At 38.5% G+C, this 16,212-nt stretch overlaps 1 protein-coding gene across 1 annotated transcript in view; it reads left to right on the top strand.

The window, feature by feature from the left end:
- Nucleotides 1-16,212, top strand: part of R3HCC1L (R3H domain and coiled-coil containing 1 like) — a 113,859-nt gene that overhangs the window by 11,186 nt on the left and 86,461 nt on the right. The window lies entirely within an intron of this gene.

The raw sequence follows: 16,212 nt of genomic DNA, 5'->3' as shown, positions 1-16,212 counted from the left end.
TTTGGCTTACTTCTCCAGTCAACGTGGTGGAAAAGGGGGCAGAGGCTGTTAACAGCCAGATAGTTGTTAGACTATTATAAATAATAACTTAACTCTTGATTTTCTTAAGGAGTGATTTTTGCCCAATGATCAGAGAGTTGGAACTGAATTATATATTAATATTTCTATTCAGTCTAACAGGTGTTTACTAAGCCCTTATGTGCAAAAGCACTGTTTCAAAATGAAATAGTTCTTGCCCTCAAGGAGCTTACTGTACTGGGGAGACATTCTTGTTGCAAATAAAAGAACTTGCTTCTAAGTGAAATGGTGACTCATAGGTATTCCACATAGGGGGTGATTAAGATTACCTAAAGAATGTAAAGGGAATGTTATTGAAAGGCAACAACAAACAGTTCATGGGCCATTTGGTTATTTCCTTATAGTCCTCATGATGAGTGTAAGCAGACAGACCTTCATAAGAAGAATTGCAATTTACATACCAGTCTGTTGCAGGGGGTAAACCATTTTTTTTTAAATTCAAAATCTTCTGAGTCAACATATATCCTACTTAGTGACTTCATTGGAAATGTAGGAGAGTAGCTAAAAACTACCTTGGTTAATGTAGGTCAGGATTAAGAAATGAAAGGGAACAAAGGCTTTTATACTACTCCTAAGCCTCATACATATATATCCTGAATACTGACTTTAAGAACAGAGTTGGAAAGCACTGAATATCACAAAAAAAAAAATGACAAAAAATAAAAAGACAGGTTCTATCTGAGACATAATCTTGGATGTGGTTACTTACATAAATCATTTCAAAACCAGTTATATGCATCAACAGGCTAGAGCAAAGCAATTGATAGCAAAAATTGATAGCAAATTCAAAGAATAAAAATGAGAAGACGTTTCATGTAAATATAGATGGTCTAACCAAGGTGTATAATTAAGATGTTGACTCCCGATAAAATGAGGAATGGATGAAAGTAAAGGTACTGGCTCATAACAAGGGCTGGCCCAGATTTACACACGCCACCATGGCTGTGGGTCAGAGCTCCGGGAAAAGAGAAAGCTAACCCCTGGTTTTATACCTTTTTCAGGGTCAAGGGTGAGTCACACATGCCACTCACCCATGTGACCTAAAATCATCGCAAAGATGCAACTTAAACCCATGTGGTCTAAAAGCCTCTGATGTCACTCAAACCTGTGTAAACTAGGCTTTCCCTTGAGGCAAGGAGGTCATCAAGGACTCCTAATTTGATCAAGGAAATAAAAGCCAAACTCTTCAAGGGCACTTGGTTGAACTAAGTGCCAAGAGCCCATTTTGATTGCCAACACAAAGCATCTTATCATTGTAGCTATTATCCAACTGTCCTACTTGAAGGTAAAATGGTATCCACAGCCATTTTACTTTAGTGTAAGGGCAAATTATCTGACCTAGCCTGAGAATGAATAGCCAGCTCTCAGAGATGGTCAGAGAGAGGGATTCGTACATCTAGAGTGGCATAAAATAAAAAGGTTGGATTAGATAATCTCTAAGGGTCCTTCCAGCCAAAATGATAATAATTTATATAGCTTCACATTTGTAGGAAGAGAGACTGGCTTGGACTCCTACCTCTGACATACGCTGGCTTTGTGACCCCATTTAAGTCATTTAACTACTCTCTGTCCCAGACAACTCTAAGATCATATCACAGAACAGGTATTGATACTGGAATTGATAGAGGAAGTTTCCTTAATGAGGAGCTTCTTATCCCAGTGATAACACATCTACATTTTACAGAAGAGGCCTTATTAAAATACTCTGCATAAATATTATTTAAAAAATTTTTTGCCCTATGAGCCCTTTGACAGCTTTTTATGTTTATGTTCCATAAGCTTCTCCCTATAAAAGGAGGGACATATGACTCTTTGGAGCACTATGTAATACTCATGTCCATAATACCTTCGGAATGTCTTGGTGACATTTTTTGGAGTTTAGACTTTCTAGTTTGAGAAGCACTGATGTAGTCCAGAGGGTGGAAATCTCCAGCAGTTGTAGTATCATGGATTTATACCTAGAAGGGACTTTGACTTTACAGAAGAGGAAACTGAGGCACAGAGAGGATACATGACTTGTCACATAGATGGTAAACATCTGAGGTAAGATTTGAACTCAGACTTCCCAAGTCTGGTACACTTTCTGCTACACTACCATAGTGGCTTTATTCATTGGTATACTATTGCTGCCCAAGATGCCATTGTGACCTTCCTGGCATTTTCCTACACAGGTGATTTCACTGGTCTGTACCAAAAGCAAAAACAGACAACCAGTTAGTTTATCATCCTCATTTTATTCATGGTTAGATGACTTAGCCACCTAGGATTTGAACTCAGGTCTTCAAGGACAATGAGTCTTATACACTAGGTCACACTTGAATGTTTTATGATTTTATGATAGTCTCTACATTAACAAAGTCTGCTCACAGAAGACCTGCCAGTACTGCTTCAGAAGCATTCCTTGCTGTTTTCCTTTAATTTCTCACATTTGTCCTGCTATTATTGTCCTGGGCTACCTGCATATCTTCTTTTTTCCTTCCACTTTGGTGGCAAATGGTTCTTAAAGCATTGCAGCATGATCACAGCCACTGGTGTACTAACGTGCACTTGGCTCTCAGTTGAAGGGAGAGCCGTAAATGCTGGACTGAGTTTCTTAAAGTTCATCTGGTAGGAAATCAGCCTAGCTGTTACAGATTGTATAACAATAGTTATACACCTGATGCCTAGTCCAGGGGCTAGTGTCTACTGTTTTCCTTTAATTATTTTGAACCTAGTTTAGAGTAACATACTTCTAACCATTTTTAGGAGCAACTAGGTGGCACAGTGGATACAGTGCTGGGCCTGGAGTCAGGAAGACTCATCTTCCTGAGTTCAAATCTGGCCTCAGACACTTACTAGCTGTGTGACCCCAGTAAGTTACTTAACCCTGTTTACCTCAGTTCTTCATCTATAAAATGAGCTGGAGAAGGAAATGGCAAACCATTCTAGTATCTTTGTAAAAAAAAACAAAACAAACCCAAAAGGGGTCATGAAGAGTTGGACACTACTGAAAAAGGACTGAAAATATGGGTAAAGTTATGGTTTGATAGATTTCATTGCCAGGAAGTTTTCCAGTTGCCGTACTATCACTAATTTTATCCTTTTCCTATCACTAATTCTAGTGATTATAGATAGGTAAAGACAGTTTCTTTGTCTTATACAGTTCCTTTTATAGTGAGCAGTTAGCCAAGCTATTACAAATTTAATTATTTTAATCTCTCACCAAAAGTTAGTCCTTCTAGCCTTTTAATCATACTGCAGCTTATAGAATTTTATACAGTTTGTGATTCAGAGACAAAAACCAGTCTTACAGCCTTAAGGTACAATTGGTATACTCATGCTACCTCTTCCCACACCCTCTCCTCTATTCAGTTTCCCCCACTCCAACCTAATTCATTATCTCTCCATTCCACTGTGCTCTTTGCAAACCCCATTCTATTGTTTTGTTTTAATTTTTTTCCATTCTATTGTTAATAAGTTTCAGAATCCTTAAACTTATCATATCCATTGATGAAGTTTAAGTGCCTACTATGTGCAAGGCACTGTAGTCCCTGAGCATACAAAGGAAAAAAGTGGAAAAAATAGTCCCTTTTCTCGATAAGTATACATTCTTGGGTAGGGATATAATATGCAATCAGATAAGTGAAAACCTGGTAATTTGAGAAGGGAGGCATTACTAACAATTAGAGGAAATTCAGGAAAGACTTCCTGTAGGAGGTGGTACCTGAGTTGAGCTAGAAACTCTTAATGAAGCTAGGGACTCTCAAAAGGTGAAGGTAAGGAGGGAGTGCATTGTAAGGATGCCCCCTCAAAGACATGGATGTGGAAGAGGAAATGCCAAGTTCAAGTAGGATAATATGGCTAGAACCAAGGGTTCATGAAGAGGAGTAAGGTCAAATAAGGCTGAAATCAGACCCTGAAGGTCTTTACATGCCAAGCTGAGGAAATTGTATTTTATCCTAGAGACAATAGGGCGTCATTGCAGATTCTGAATTGAGTAGGGGAGTGACATGGTCCTGTGCTATAGGAAGATTATTTTGGCAGCCATATGGAGGATAAATTGCAAAGGGAAGAGACTCAAAGCTGGCATACCAATTAGGGAGTCTAGGCAAGAGGTCATTGAGAGCCTGAACTAGGGTGGTGGCCCTGGAAATGGACAGAAGGGTTATAGATAAGAGGTATTATGGAGATAGAATTGACAAGACTTGGCATCTGATAGGATATGGAAGGTGAGGGATGAAAGAGAAGAGTCAAGGGTGACTGAGGTTACAGTATGGATGACTAGAAAAATAGAGTTGTTCTCAAACAAAAGAGGGAATTTGCATAGACCTTTGAACAAGTAGAAGCTGATGAGATCCCTGAAAGAGGGTGAAGAAAGAAAGAAGATGGCCTAGGACAGAACTTTGAGGAGTACCTATGGTACATGGATTATGACCTAGAAAAGGAGAATGACTAGGTAGGAGGAGAACCAGGAGAGAGCACTGTCATGAAAGCCAAGGGAAGAGAGAGTATGCATGAAGTAGGGGTGATCAGACAATGTAAATGGTTGCAGAAAGGTCTTGAGGATGAGGACTGAGAAGAGTTAATCAGATTTAGTTATAGAGATTGCTAATAACCTTCATCCCTTTCATCCACATACTTTGAAAGGAAAGATCGCTTTTATCTACAAACTTTAATGTAAACCTAGTTTCCCTTGTTAATACCACATTTCTTTCAAATCCTCTCCACTCTTGACCTGACTTTCTACTTCTTTGATAGGAAGGGCCAGGAGAAACGGTGGTCATACTTATGGATCCCCCTACTTCTAGACCATTCCTCTACCATCATCTTACAATGATTTTTCCTCTTTGAAAGTTCATACAGTTTACTTGTTACCACAGTCTTTTTATTTACTACTGTCCCCTACAGTGTTTTAGGTAGTTGTCCCAACTTTTTCAGTCACTTTAGTTACTTGGATCCCAGTCTTCCTCATCACCGTATCCCTTTTCGTCATCCTGATGACCTAACTTCACCCTCCCCAGTTCCAAAGATTTTCTTATCCAATCCATATACAGAGAGACCGAATCATACCTTAGACTTTAATATCTCTTGAAATTTCATGACTTGGAAGATTTAGAATTTTGAAATTCCATTCTCTGACCATGACTTTTTAAAAACAAAATCAATTTTCTTTTATTTTCAGATCTGAATTATCTTCCTCCCTACTCTCACCTCCCACTAAGAAAGCAAGAAAACCAAAGTCTATTGCAAAAGTATAATTAGGCAAGACAAATTCCCACTTTTGGAAAGTTAAAAAAAATATGCCTTCATGTGCATTCTGAGTCCATCACTTTTCTATCTGGAGATGGGTAACATATTTCATCGCATGTCTTCTGGATTTGTGATTGGTTATTGTGTTAATCAGAGTTCTTAAGTTTTTCAAAGTTATTTGTCTTTACAATCTTGTTATTGTATAGAATTGTATAGAATCTCCTGATTCTACTCACTTTTCTTTGCATCAGTTAATACAAGTCTTCCCAGGTTTCTCTGAAATTGTTCTGCTCATCATTTCTTACAGCATAATAATATTCTATCAGCTAGGTGGTATGGTGGATAGATCAGGGGAGTTCTTGCCCCCAAAGCTTGAATTTTGGGGTTTATCAAACACTATGTTACTGTGGTCACTTATTACCACAGTAGAGACTTAATAAATGCTTTTGATGAAATTTCACCTACAATTAAGGTGGACTTAACTGTAGCAGTGTGTTCAGGAAGCCCAAGCTGGAATCAGGGAACTGGGAGCAGCCTGAGCTTAAACAATTCAAATAGGCTTGGTAGCTTCTGTTCTCCTTCCCCACCTGCAATGCCCCATTTTCCTGACAAGTTGAAATTTGTTCTAGGTTGTATGTATATACTCATATTTGTTTAGGCTAGGACACTTTGACTTTAATTAGATCTTTACCACATCCTTGACCTGAAGCCTGAATTTGGGTTGTTATCCTATAAATACCAAGAAGAATGTAATGTGTTTATATTTTTTAAATAGGTCAGGATAGTGATTCTCAAATTTTCATTACTGCTGCAGAGTACTTAAGTGATTTGTCTTCATTTGGTTAACCCCAGTCCTCATAACCTTATTCTTTGCCTCAATTATCTTTTATTTAACAGTAACATTGCAGATGACCAGAAAGTGCCTAGAAACCTATGGAATTTAATTGGGTCAGGTTCCTAGATAATTTCAAGGTTCCTTCCAGCTCCCTGATTAGTTCATCAAGCATTTATGAAGGGCATACAGCTTGCAAAACACTGTACTACAAACTATGGGGGTTATAGAAGACATAGAAAATAGCCCTTTCAAAAAAAAAAAAAAGAAAATAGCCCTTTCCTTCAAGTGATCTATAGTCATAGGGAGAGGGGGAGAGGGGATGGGAGATCAGACTGTCATATAAAAAAGTAGAGAATATAAGCAAGCTAGGGATAATGCAATATGACTACTTATTTGAGCTGTATGTGTGTATGTGTATCTATGCATACACACACATACAAATACACAGACATATAGATACCATAGTGCTATATGTATGTTGTAAAGTAAAGCAATGATCAGTGTGATATTAGGGGAGATTATTTGGAGGAGGTAGGCCTTGAACTAATTTTTGAGGGAATGAATCTTCATGAATTGACTGGAAAAAAGGCAGAAGGGCATTTCAGGTAGGGAAGATAGTATGAGTAGGGGCCTGGAGGTCTAAATGAATAAAGTATGTGTAATGATGGTGAAGATCTTAGATTGAGAACTGGAAAGGACCCTAGAGATAATTTAGTCCAACCCTTTCATTTAACAGATAAGGAAGTGTGACCATGATAAATTAATGTGTTAAAGTGCTTTGGATATGATGGAAACCCTATCCAAAAGGTAGACATCAGAAATTATTTCTATGATAATGATGCAAAGTGCTGAGGAGGAGAGGGACAGTTAGTAGAGGGCCTTGAATGCTAGTCTGAGTTCATATTTGATTCTGCCCTTGATAAGGAGCTATTGTATATTCTAGGGGGATCCATGATAAAGTAGTGTTTGAGAAAGATAACTCTGGCAGCAGTGTGCAAGATGTTCAAATGTAACAAGAGATTGGTTGTCCTATTAATCCAGTAATGGAATGATAAGTGCCCTGTTATGTCTGACTTCTGTAAAAAGTAGGGTATAAAGGTCAAGGGGAATAGGGTGGGCAGTAGGCATGATACAGGTTAAAGTAGGAATCACTGTGAGGATAAACAGACTAGTGCAGAGAAGAATGGTCAAAAGTTTAGAGCAGAAAACCAGATAAAACAGAGAGGAGCACAGAGATGCAGTTTACTCTGCTTTGAGGTCTTGCCCTCCAGTCACAGCCATCTTCATTTCCGGGTGGTGATTGTCGGCCATGCCCTGTTCCTTCCTTTCATCTTCTCTCCCTTCCCTCCCCGCCCCTGTACCCCGGTGCTTAACAGTAAGTCTGTTTACCCACCTTGTGTCTCGGACCTAGCTAAAGGCTGTGGAAAGAAGAAATTTGAGATCCATTGCAGAAGGACTAGGTGACTAATTGGCTATGGGGATGAGGGAGTAGGTAGATAATTTTTTAGATACCCTGAGTTAACAGGTGCATAGTAGTGCCATTGACAGTAATGGGAAAGTTGGGAAGGAATGCTGGTTTGGGAAGGGGGAGAAAAATGATGTATTTAGTTTTTGAGAGGCATTTTCAGATGTTGAGATATATGTGATGTGACTATAAAGTAATGTGTTAGATTTTAAAAAAACAAACATTAGAAGTTTGTCTGGTCCATCTAAATGTGGTCTGCTACTTTCAACATCGTTGCCTTTGTAAGTCTCACATTTATGACAACAGTGTAGCATTATAGCTCAAAGCCTTTTTTTGGAAAGTCTCTTTTGGAATTGCCTTCAAAGCAAAAGTCCTACAGGAATCTCAGACTCTGTCCAAAGGAAAACTCATCTTCCAAAATCAGCCCCTCTTCCAGAGTTCCCTGTTACTGTTTAGGATGCCATTATGTTCCCTTATTTCCATCCGTCTCAATGTCCTACTCCAGATCTGCCCATCTCTTTCCCTTGTGCCCTCTGGAATGCCTGCTCTGTAGGGACCAAGCTTGCTTTCATCCCAAACTTCTTCCTTTCTCATTCCATCTTCTTGCACTCACTGAAATCTGGCTCCCTCCTGATTTTAGTTTCTCTGGCCATTCTTCCCAGCTCTGGCTGTGCGTTGACTCATATGCCTGACTCATAGGTTGGCCAGGCTGGGCAGGGGGTGGGGTGGGGTGGGGTGATACTCCTTAACCTCCCCCCGCCCCCCACCACTGCCACTTTCAGACTTTCCCTCTACCACCATCACTCAGTGACCACTCCTCCTTTGGAGTTCATTCAATCCACATTTATCACCCACTCAGGATTATTTTGGCTATTCTCTTTTGACCTCCTGGACACTTTCCTCCCTTAATGAGTTCAGTGCCTGGCTCATAGTCTTTCTCTCCTCCCTAACTCCTGCCCTCCTACTAAGGGATTTCAGTATACATATTGATATTCCATAACTACCCAGTTGAAGTTCCGATGACCTCCTCTTGCATCCCACCTCAGCTGCATACAGAGCAACTCAGTCTTGCTATCATTACTCACAAGTGATCCACTTCCATCTCCATAAATTCTGAAATTCTTCCCTCTGCCTTACAACATTTAATGCTGTTCTTCATCCTCATTGTGACCACCAATCTGTCACTTCTTTTCCAGGTCATGACCCTACATGTCTGTGCCCTCCTCCCTTCCTCACTTTGACCTCTTCGTGAATTAGTTCAGCACTACACTATCCTCTACTCTTAAATCCCTTATACTGCCTTATGCTATCTCTGATCTTGCTTTGATATCCACTGCCTTCTTTCCTGTTCCTGTGCTACAAAGGAAACTGGAGACAATCATGAAACTGTGCTCACTGGATCCTCTATAAATTTATGTTATTTAATCTTAACCTGGGTCCTCACTGGGCCAAGGCATTCCTTTTATACTTCTCTTATTGCTTTGTTATTGCGTTCACCACCACAGTTTTTCCAAACTTGTTCATCTCGCCTCAAAATTCCCATGACTCCTTCCTTCAACCTTCTCAGCTAAGAGCCTTGCCATGTATTTTATGAAAAACATTGAGGTCATTTGCCATATGCAATCTCATCTCCTTTCCTCATTTCACATCATTCAGAAGCCTTCCAACACTGTCTCCTTCACCTTTACCTTCACCTCACTTGAAGAGGTGGCTCTTCCCCTTGCCAGTACAAATCCCTCTACAACCACAGGTGATTCCATTCTATTCCATATTTTTCAGCAGAGTGCCCCTGGGCCCCTCCATCATCCCCAATTTTTCACCAGTCTTCAATCTCTCCCTCTCTGCTGGCTGCTTCCCACAAACATGTCCGTGTCTCCACCATCCTTTAAAAAAAGCCTGTTACTTCAGCTGTCCATCCCCACTAGCTTTCACCCTATCTCTTCTTCTTTGTGGATAAATTCCTTGAGAAGGTTCTCTACAATTGGTGCCTCTACTTCCTTTTCTCTCACTCTGTTCTTAACTCTCTCTAGTACGGCTGGCTTCTGACCTCATTGTTCAACTGAAAGATCTTTCTCTGAAATTACAAATGATTTCTCAGTTGCCAAATCTTGACATCTCTGTAGCCTTTGAAACTGTCAGTCATGTTCTCCTCCTGGATACTTTTTTCTCTCTAGGTTTTCAGGACACTTTGCACTTTTGGTTCTTCTGCCCATTTGATCTCTTCTAAATCTCCTTTGTTGAATCTTCATCCAGGTCTGGCCCTACTAACTGTCTGTGTCCCTCCAAGGTTCTGTCTTGGGCTGTCATCTTTTCTTATTCTGCTGTTTTGTTTAGTGATCTCCCATTGATTCAACTAATTAATTATCTCCATGCAGATGATTCTCAGTTCTATTTATCCAGCCCTAACCTTTCTCTTTGTTTTCCAGTCTTTCATCTTTAGCCGCCTGTTGTACATCTTAAATTGGTTGTTCCATTGGCATCTTAAACTCAATATATCCAAAACCAAACTCATTATCTTTCTTATTAAAACCCTCCTCTTTTCCTAACTTCCTTATTGGTGTTGAGGTATATCCTCCTCCTTCCTACCCAGCTTCTCAACGTAGGTGTCATTTTTGATTCCCTGTTCTTTCATTCCCACATTCAGTTTGTTGTTGAGGCCTTTCAGTTCTACTTCTGTAACATCTCTGATATTGCTACCCCCTGGGGAAGCCTCTCCTCATGTTGCCTCCCCTTAAACTCTCAAAGTGATCTTACAGTGCAGGTCTGGTCTTGTCACCTTCCTATTCAGGAAACTCCAGTGGCTCTCTTTTGCCTCCAGGATCAAACATAAAATCCTCTAGCCCCTTCCCTCCTTTAAAGTCTTCTTACATTTTATTCCTCTCCATATACTCTACAATCTGATGATACTGACCACCTTCCTGTTCCTGCATAAGATGCTCCATTCCTCAACTCTGCATTTTCCTTGGTTATCATCTATGCCTGACATGTTCTCCCTCTTCACCTTTGCTTCCAGGATCCCGTGGCTTTCTTCAAGCCTCAGCTAAAATCCCACCTGCTGCATGAGGCTTTTCTTCCTCACTGCTGGCACCTTCCCTCTGAGATTATCTCCAACTTACATTGTATATATCTTGTGTGTACATAATTGTTTGTATGTTACATAAGGGCAAGGGCTATATTTGTTCATTTTTTTTTTAAAGTAACCAGCAGAGTACATGGCACATAGTAGGTACTTAATAAAGGCTTGTTGTCTGGACTTATTGACTAATAGATTTGACTGTTTCCAAAAGTTAAATTGTTCCCAAAGGATAAAGATTAAATATTATTTAAATTCCTCAAAGAATAAACTCTCAAGTAACCTCTCAAGGTGACTTCTGAAGGGGAGAGCACTTATTTGGATGTATGTACTCTAGTTCATTTTAAGAAAATCATTATGCTTTTTTCATTTATTTTTTATTGGTGCCTTTTGTTTTTACATCTAAATTTCTAAATATAACCTCCCCACTTCAAGTACACGGAGAACATTGTCTTGTAACAAAGATTTAAAAATTTAGCAAATTCAACCAATACATCCATTGAGTGACAGTTTTTAGTGAGTCAGCAACCATTTATTAAGCTCTTCCTATGTCCCAGGCACTGTTCTACACCCAGCCTCCAACCTCAACAGTAAAAGACAAGAAATACATTTTGTCAGCTCTTCTTGAGGGCCAACGTTGTTCATTATGATTATGCTGAATTCTGTTTCCATTTATGTTCTTTCCACTCATGTTGATGTAATCATTGCATTTATTTCTGGTTTTGTTATTTTACTCTGCAACAGCTCTTTTAAGTATTCTGAGGATTCTCTGAATTCTTCATACCCATTCTTATGACACAGTAATATTCCATTACATTAATGTACCACCAGTTTAGCCACTTCCCAATTAATTTATTGATTCTGATACTTTGATGTTCAAAAAATGCTATAATGAATATATTATTATATTTATGGAACCTTTCTGTTTTGACTTTCTTGGGGTATTTGCCTAGCAATAGGATGTCTGAGTCATGTATTATGGACATTTTCAGCATAAGTACAAATCACTTTCCTGAATGTTTGGATTAATTCACAATTCCACCAGTAGTGTATTAGTTTTCCTGTCTTCCTAAATCTGGACCAACATAATCATCTTAGTTTATGATCATATCTTTTATAAATGAAGCTATCCTGTAGCTAGTTAGAGGTATGATTGGAATTCCTATGAAAGATCTGGCCTAGAAATGTAATTTTGGGAATCTTCAGCATAGAATTAGTAGCTGGAGTTATAAACATATATCAGCTCTTTTTGAGAATGGGTATAATGGGAAAAGATCATGAGACTGAAGACTGAGCATTGAACATGAACATTTTCACAGTAAGGAGATGGGGAAAAAAAAGTAATTGAAGAAAATAGTAAGCTTAATCACAGATAAAGAAAGAAAACCTGGAGACTATGTTGTCATGGAAATCAGAGCAGGATTCTGAGCTTCTTGAGGGCAGTGCCTCACTCATCCTTATGTACCCATAGTACCTTATGTACCCTTATGTGCCCATAGTGCCATACTTTATGGTCACACATACATTTGAGGATGAGAGCTGAGAAGAGATAATTGGATGTCTTCTAGGTGGAGAAGTAAAGATATAAAATAGATATCAAAGGAAGGAGGGAGTGATTAAAGATCACTTATTTCACATTTAGCTTGGAATAAGCAAGTGATAGTTGGTGGTCAGAAAGGAATAGCAAGATCAAGTATGGATTCCCCCCCTCCCCAAGGTAGGTTACCCTATTGAAAGGACAATGAGGCTTTAGAAGAAGGAAGAGAAGAGATGTTAGAGAATGGGTCAGGATTTTAGAAGGGAGACATTTCTTATAGAGGGCAGCTATGTTGACACAGTGCTAGGCCTGGAGTCAGAAAGACTCATTTTCCTGAGTTCAAATCTGGCCTCAGACACTTACTAGCTGTGTGACCCTGGGCAAGTCACTTAACCCTGTTTTCTTCAGTTTCCTCATCTGTAAAGTGAGCTGGAGAAGAAAATGACAAACCATTCCAGCATGCCAAGAAAACCCCGGTGGGGTCACAAAGAGTTGGACGCAACTGAACAACAGATTTCCTACAGAATCAGAATATTAGGCTGAGAAAGAGTTTAGAGATCACACCTGAGACTGCAGGAGATGTCAGCATGTCAAGCAAGCATTTTTAAAGTGCTTACTATGTGCCAGGATAGGTGCAGAGGTAGCAGCAACCACAATAATGAGAGACAGTATGATGTAATGGATAGGACCTTTGAGGTAGGAAGATTTAGGTACATTTGAGCTGTGTGCCCGTGACCATGTTATTATCCTCTCAGGGTTCACCGCAGTTCTTAAGGGTCTAAGTTACAAATAGAGTTGCTAATTTCTAACAGTAGAGAGAGTTTCCATTCAAGGAGTTTCCAACACAGGTCCTGATGCCCCAAAATTTTTTTGATAAGAATGATGAATTTTTATTTAGTGCTTTAAAGTTTGTGTGATGCTTTGTGTACATTATTTCATTCGACTCTCATATGAAGGCTAGGTACTATAAATATTTTCTCAGTTTTTCAGATGAAGGAAATTGAGGCTCAGAAGGGTTAAAGTGACTTGTTGATGGTCACATAGTAAATGTTTGAAGTGGAATTTGAACGTTGATCTAAACTGATTTGTTTAAACAGTGGTCTATACCATGCTTTGAAGTAGAGAAAGGTTTTGAGGTGGAAAGGGGCAGTAGAGCATAAGCCCGACTTATGTCATCGACTATATGAGGGTGATAGGTAATAAGTAATGTCTTTTAAGGAGAAAATGGTTTGAAGTAATTGTTGTGGGGAATAAACCAGGGAACTTAAATATTAGTAAGATTATCTTTTAGAAGCTAGGGCTAAGTGAGCATGAGTTGGTATTTGGCCAAGAATGTTTGGTTATAGCATTTTAGTCATCAGTACTTTGCACTTGTGTAGGAGCGAAGGAAGGAAGGAATTATCTGATGGAACTGTCCAAGATTGGGACTGACTAAATGTGCTCTGTAAAAGATAAAGGGAATTCTGTGATGGTGCTTAAGTGTTTAAATTGATCAATTAAAAACAGTTCAAGATTTACCCCACAGGGTTAATTGTTACCTAGGTCTATTTAATCCGTTGGTGGGTGGGTTAACTTAATTCTTATTGTCATAGATAGTTTTGGGGAGGTATTGATGAGTAGTACAAAATGGCCTCAAGCTTCATTGCCTTTTTTGATTTAAATCCTTAATGAGCTATTGCAAAACATTTTCCCCCTTTCTGCTCTCAGATCTCAGCAGTGATTTTTAGGTAGTGTAGCAAAAGGCTAAGTATACCTTTGATATGTTATCAATAATCTGTGCTATTGTCTAGATGTCTCCCATATACTCTCTGATTTTGTTGTTTCTTATCAGTGTTTTTTTTCTTTTTATTATTTTTGTTTCACATTCTTTTTAGCTAGACTTCCTAATACAGATTAATCAGAAAATTTAATTAAATGCATTGTTTACACTCTCTTCTTTACTAAAGAATGTATAAGTAAAGCCAAATCTAACAGTCTTCCCTGTGCTGCAGTGATTGAATTCTGTGTCTACTCAGTAATTCTGCGTTTTTTATTAGATGGTACTTATTTCTCTTCTATCATGAGTGCTAGAGATTATAAAACTCTAACACAATTCCTTGCACATAGTAGGAGATTGACAAATATTGAAAGCTCTTCTCCCTCCGCCCCATACTTATCTACAAACAAGAAACTTACAAGGATAGATTTCTAAAACACTATTTTTGTGTTCTTTTCTGTAAAAAAAAAAATATGTTGAATGTTTAGAATCGTAAACTGTTTTACTACCTAGACTTTATTCTCTAAAATGATCTCTGAGAACTGCACAAGTAGATAATTCTTGTAGGTAACTATTAATAGTATCAGACCATTACAGTTCTTGTGTACACCTCAAAGAATAGAACACAACTGTCAGATACAAAAATGAAGGTATATTTTTTACCTACAGAAAGTCTTGCTGCTTTTTATAAGAGACAAAAGGATTCAGGGCCTTGTTTGCTTGTGGGTTTTTTCTTGTAGATTTCTGAGTTAGATATTGGTAGACCAGTTCTCTTACTAGGTCTCAGAGAGACAGCTGCAGAATACACACTCTCATCCCTTTGTTTCTATAGATAATAGAAACAAGTGGTTTATTCTCTGACTTGTTAAAAAAAAAAAAAAAGCTCAGGATCTTCCTAGCCTTGTGACCTGATGGTCCACAATTTCCACAATTCATCACATTTGGGAATTTCTTAGTTTCTTTTCTAAAAATGACTACTTTCTGTATATACTTGACATTGTGGAGGATACAAAGTCCAGGGAATATGACTTTCTTTGTTTTATTAGGATGATGATTTTTTTTTCCCTTTCCTCAGGTTTTTGCCATCTTATAAACTGGTAAAAACTAAGAGATTCCTTGAAGTTCAGAAGCTTGTAACTTCATTTATAACTTAAAAAAATAAACTGAATTAGTAATTTTTGGGTGAATAATTATTCTACTTTTAAATTTACTAACCTGATACTATGAATAAGCCAAATGATGCATAACATGTTTTGTTATTCTTTATTTCAAATTAATAGTGAGTCTAACTAATAGCAAGTCTTTACAGTGATTTGTAAAGGTTGCTAAAAACAAATATTGCATATATTTAGTTTTTCTTCCTGAAAAAAAGGTAGAAAAAACAAACAAGTATGTGTTTTTTTATGGCTTCAGAATTTCTGGATGTTTTGCATATATCCAGAGGTATTTAGAGCTTTTTCTAGGCTGGGCTTTGCCTTGTTTCAGTTTTAGCTGATTTCTAAATAATATCTAAAACTCTTGACTATTCCTTATGGCCTCTTTTTACCTAGAGTCAGCTAGGAGGCACGAACATACAGTCAGTCACCTAGCATTTATTAAGTTCCTTCTATTTGCCAGGCACTGCGCTAAGTGTTAATGATACAAAGAAAAGCAAAAAATAGTCTACTCTCTACAGGCTCACAGTCTAATGGGGGAGACAACATAAAAACAACTTTGTGCAAACAAATATATATGCAGAATAAGTTGGATATAAAGAGAGGATAAATTAGAGGATATTTCATAGGGACAACACTAAGAATAAGAAGGACTTGGAAAGGTGTTTTGGAGGAGGTGGGACTTTAGGTGAGAGTTGAAATAATCTCAAGAAAGCAGGAGGCAGAGGCGAGGAGGGAAAGTATTCCAGGGATAGGGGACAGCCAGTCAAAATGGCTGGAGTTGAGAAATGGAATGTCATTTTTCAAATGAATCAACATTTTTGGAATGTTTAAAGAAGCCAGTGTCACTGGATTGCAGAATAAATGGAGAAGATCAAGGTATAAGACTGTATCTATAACTGTAAAGGGAAGAAGGGAAGTGCTGGACTTAGTCAGGAAGACCTGGATTCAGATCCTACCTTAGACACTTATTTAGCTAAGTGACCCTGGGCAAGTCTCTGTTTGCTTCAGTGCGCTCACTGTATAATGGGAATAATGGTATCGCTTACATCACAGAGTCATTGTGAGGAACAGATGATGTAATA

This window comes from Trichosurus vulpecula, chromosome 8 (assembly GCF_011100635.1).
Source record: "Trichosurus vulpecula isolate mTriVul1 chromosome 8, mTriVul1.pri, whole genome shotgun sequence".
Taxonomy (NCBI): Eukaryota; Metazoa; Chordata; class Mammalia; order Diprotodontia; family Phalangeridae; genus Trichosurus; species Trichosurus vulpecula.
This window is presented reverse-complemented; position numbering and strand designations above follow the sequence as displayed.